Here is a 5152-nt window from a genome sequence, read left to right on the forward strand (position 1 = left end):
CCTAATTTAGATTATTTATGAATTGAGCATCTTTATTTAATTATTATGTAGTGGTAATTAAATTAAATTTGGGTGATAGTAGTGTGTGGCCTCATTGTGGGAGTGTGAAGAGTAAATAGAGGTTAGTAGAATTGTTAGAACTATTAATAATTAAATACTAATTAGATAGGTGTTTGGTTCAAACGAGGGGAGGGGAGGGAAAGAGAGGGATTTTAATTAAAAATATGTTTGGTTCAAGAGGGGAGAGGAGGAGTTTTATTAATAATTTATATTTTTATCCTTATTATCCTATATAAGTGATACAGTATGATATTCAAATACAAAAAATTTATACATACTTTTTTGTTAGTAAAATTTATAATATTGAGTGACTAAAAAGTTGTAATTTACTACATAATGTTAAAAAATTGAGTTCACTTAATTCGAATAAAATGTTCTAAAATAAATTAATCTATATGCTGATAACAACTTTTAAATCGTAATGAATTATTTAACACATCAAATACATAAAATAATTTATTATTAAATATAAATGGTTTAAATGTTTTAATAAAATAAATAAATAAATTAAAATGAAAGATTTAAAGTTTGATATAAATATTCAATGAATATAAAAAGTAAATGTGACACTTATTTTGGGACAGAGGGAGTAGGATACATAACAAAATTAGAAAAAAAAAATATAAATAAACATAAAAGAGTTATAAAAAAAATGAAAAAAGTACAATGATTATGATTTATATTAAGGACAAAAATTTTAAAACAATTTGAAGGTGGAGAATAATTATAATAAGTTGATAGAAGCAATCGAGAAAACCCACACAGAAGAGACACCACTAGAAATGCTCAAATTTCCTGCGGAATTACCTGCGGAATTTAGCTAAATTTCCGCAGGAAACATGTTTCCTGCGGATTTTCCTGCGGTTTAGTGTCCCCAGCTAAAATATTTTCGGCAGGAAGTTCCGCAGGAAATTCCGCAGATAAATCCGCAGGAAATATCCGCAGGTAAATTCGCAGGTATTGTCACAGGAAAATCCGCAGCAAATCTATGTCCGCAGAAAAATCCGCAGGTAATTTCAATCTCAAATTAAAAGAAAATTTATTTTAATAGATGTTTGAAACATTATAAACTATATATTAAAATAACCATAATATAAAAATAAAATTAATATTTAAAATGTTCTGAAATTAAATAAGATAAATTCAAATTCATAGAACAAGTTACTATAAATTTTACAACAAAGTTAGTAACGAGTATTTACATAATCACATTATTAAAAACGACTCAAAAACCAAACTATTACTAATCATTTGTCAACTAAGTTAACAAGACAATCCAAATTACAACCAAGTCAAAAAGAAAAAAATTAGAAATCAAAATTACTACTAAGGTCTTCTTCATCTGATTCATTTACGCCATCTTCATTTGTGGTGGATGAGAAGAAGACCCAACAAATCTTGTTCTTGTCTTTGTAACGAAGCATTTAAAGTATGGACTCTGCTTGGGCGCTCACGAGCTGTCGATTCATCCCATCCAATCTGTAATTAGTTTGAAAATAACCGCCTCAATAAGCTCATAAAGAAGTTCAGTATTAATACAGTAAGACAACTACTATATAATACACCTTTTAATAATGAATACCATTCCATGTCGTGTATGACAATACATACATACATGCCAAGTCGTACCTTGGATTGTGATAAATAGTAAAAGGCTGGATATCACTGATGCAGAAAGCGCGGGCTGCTGTCTATTCGCGCCACAAACCTAAAATGCTAATATGCATACTGTCGCTGGATATCACTGATGAAGAAACCACGAATTGTGAGCGGGAGGTTGCATTGAAAAATCCTATCAAAACACATATGTCAGCTTAGACAAGCTAAATCCAGATGGACCACATAAACTTCAACCAAATTTTGCTAACATGAATCTAGAAAAACGATAATATTGTATACATACCAAAGGTGGGAATATTTTCTCAGCTGCTCTACGAGGAACAGAAAATCCACCGTGAGTGCTTGTGTCACTAGCTGTTAGAGTCTTGCAAAAGAATTTGGTCGGTTGACGGTTTTGTTTAAGGCCAAAGTCTGATGCCAGTATTGCCTCCTAGTCATACTGCAAAAGAGGAAAATGAGACAATCTTTGGTACAGTTACTCATCATTGGCTTGAGATGATGTCAAAGAAAACTAGAGAACTAAATCATGGATATGCAATAACAAATTATCAAGTTGAACAACTAAACCTACTTTGGTTACCGGTTGAAGAGTCATGTGTATAGACTTCGTCAGTTTCAGGATCAGCCTGTTCCAAAATAAACAAGAACATCAATATATGTCAATAAAATTCTTCACAAGTTTTCATTATTGCAAAACAGCCATGTCCCAAACAAATAGCTCGGTTGGTGAGTCGAGAGAAACGAGATCAAACACTGGAAACTAACATAACCAACTAAAATTTGTCTATAAAAAATAAGTGGAAAGTGCACCTACATGCAAATCCAATATCAGCTTCATGAAAAGCTGGAGCTCCATTGGTCCCATCACCTCTTACTGCCACAACTTCATTAAATTCCTTCCTCAAATGAGCAACTAAGGTGTGCTTATCAAGAGGCAAAGATCGAGCCTTTACCTACACACAATAACCAACCATTATATAAATGTACCATGAAAACTAGAATAAACTTCGTATGGTCTCGTTGCTTTCTGGCGTTAGTGATTGCTTTCCTGCTCAGTGGATTGCACCTCCGCATTTAAGAATCACCGGGGTTAATCCGAAAAAAGAGGTTTTGGATCAGATACCTCATAGAATGATCGAAGAAGCTAAAAATTGTGTTGAAGCTGACAAAGTATATGATTAGTTAAAATTATTGAATCTAATAATCATTAGCCATTGAAAATATACCTGATGTAGATAAGAAAAACATGCAATCCTCGTATGGGATTTCAATATATAATATAATTAATTTACCATATCGTAATATCTATAATATAATTAATTTACCATATCATAATAGAGATAATAGTAATTAGTTAACAACATTGAAACTAATGTAATTAATATAGAATGACTAATTTGCATAGACTCCAATTTTATTGTTGGATAGAGCTTAGATAGACAAAATGACTGTTATGCTGATAGAGAGTAACTGGTAATTTTATTTGGTTCTGATGCATATTAAAAATTTGCAAAGATTGATTATCGAACCTTTATAACTGTAAAACCTTTGCAAGAATTATTGTCTATACATTATTGGGGAAATAAATTATACATAAACTCATTATAAATGATTAAGTTATAAACACTTAAATGACTCATTTTATCCAAAACACGGATTAAGTTTCAAACTTGTCTTATTTTATCAAGGAATCATAAAATCATAAAATTGATGAAACTATATTTGTTTTCTCTATTTCATTTACATATGAAATTCTATATTAACAATGTAGTTAGATAATTAACATAGTTATTGATATAAACTCAAAGTATACAAAAATAATAAAAATACACCTTAATTACTCATAACTAAAACTATGAAGCTGTAGATTATTTCCTGTCACCAGTTTGTTTGGAATTCGATAACAAAATGAATATTGTACCAAATCTGTTGTTCCCTATGGTCAATCTTTGATGTGAACACACTTAGAGCTACACCTCTCAATTCATTCTGCAGCTCCTATATGATTGAGATAAGAAATTTGGTAGGCACTATGACATAGATTCGAAACACGGGATCGTGACCCCTTCCGAGTTCGAAACAAGGTGAATGACAATGACTCCAAATACCCTACTAGTTTAGGACTTGTCCATGAAGGGAAATAAGCAAACAACCCATTACAATCTTTTGTAAAACAGCTACTTGTATGAAGAAGAAAAATAAGAAAAATATAAGTTTGAAGGGAAATAGATTCCACATATGGATTCAAAGCCATATTAACTTCTAGATAGGTCTTCAATTTAATTTGGTTCTCAGCTTTTAAAAGTTCAGAGAAACAACAATAAGTCATAAAAGTAAAACAGAGATGATTTAAGTCTAAAACACATAATTTAACTTATTATTAGTTGGTGATAAAAAAAAGGTCAAGAAGCTCTCCAGTTCCAGACCCTGATATTGATGATACTGGGATAGGTTCATACCTGATATATCAGTAACCATAGCAAGGAACTTGTGGATTAGTACATATGACACTTGGGAAAGCACTAATAAACAACATTATGTGAGAGCTTAGCATTGGCAGTCTACTAAGAGGAAACATGAAGATCCGCCTAATAAAAACTGAGGTAAATTTTAACACATAAGGGTCAGTCTAAAATTTTATTAATTTACCAATATGTAAGTGGCATATTTAAAATCAACATGAGTAAATTCATTGTGGCATTTCAACAAACACCTTGTTTACAAAAATCACCTAAGTTTATACTCAATCTAACTTAAAATCATCTAATTTCAGAAATCCACACGATACTGTATCAAATCTCATTCCAAATGAAACTGATATGAATATGAGAAAACAAAAGCAAAAGCCAAACTGAAACAGAAAAAAAGTGAAAGAATTTGGTTGAGACTTTTCATCAAACACCTTGTGTGCAAGGTGAAAAACTTTACATTGAAAGCAAATAGCAAGAACAAAGTATCAATCAACAATAATACCAACACAACAGCAATTCTGCAACATAGAATCGTACAGAAGTGAAGAAGAGGAAAACTCGCAAGAAAAGGAGAACTCACCAAAACACGCAAGAACAACCGGAAATGCTGCTACTGTGAGTCCACCACGCCAAGATCCGCGCGTCTCTCCGTCTTGACCACCGTTCTTCTACCAACCGAGCATGCCGCCGGACACGCTTCCCCGGCCGGAATTACGCCACAACAACATTCGGTTTCACCGGTAATCTTTCGTTTGTGAATCAAGTTGTTAGAGTTTTATTAGCATAGTTTCACGAGAAAATATAGAATGGCGTTTGGAAACAAGTGATCTTGGAATGAAAATAAAAACACTTCTTAAAAGTGATTTAGAAAAATCGCTTATCAAAACGCAATTTCAATAAGAAATAGGAGAGCGTATGTTTCTGTCTTTGTTCCATATATTTAGCACGTTATGTTAAGTGTTACTTTTCTAAATGGAAATTTTAGGCCACGTTATGTTAAT

At 31.9% G+C, this 5152-nt stretch overlaps 1 long non-coding RNA gene across 4 annotated transcripts; it reads right to left on the minus strand.

Annotated features, from left to right (window-relative positions):
* Window positions 1–1188: 1188 nt before the first annotated feature.
* On the minus strand, window positions 1189–5152 carry LOC131634599 (uncharacterized). 4 transcript variants are annotated; one of them, XR_009293584.1, is made up of 6 exons: window positions 4732–5152; window positions 2495–4278; window positions 2252–2306; window positions 1964–2119; window positions 1690–1852; window positions 1189–1539 (listed from the first exon to the last, which is right to left on the minus strand). It is a non-coding gene; the product is annotated as an uncharacterized LOC131634599 (long non-coding RNA). The 4 variants fall into 4 exon arrangements; XR_009293585.1 differs by having other exon boundaries at window positions 2495–2633; window positions 4140–5143; XR_009293586.1 differs by having other exon boundaries at window positions 2495–2633; window positions 4732–5142.

Source organism: Vicia villosa, unplaced genomic scaffold (assembly GCF_029867415.1).
Source record: "Vicia villosa cultivar HV-30 ecotype Madison, WI unplaced genomic scaffold, Vvil1.0 ctg.001319F_1_1, whole genome shotgun sequence".
In the NCBI taxonomy this organism is placed as follows: Eukaryota; Viridiplantae; Streptophyta; class Magnoliopsida; order Fabales; family Fabaceae; genus Vicia; species Vicia villosa.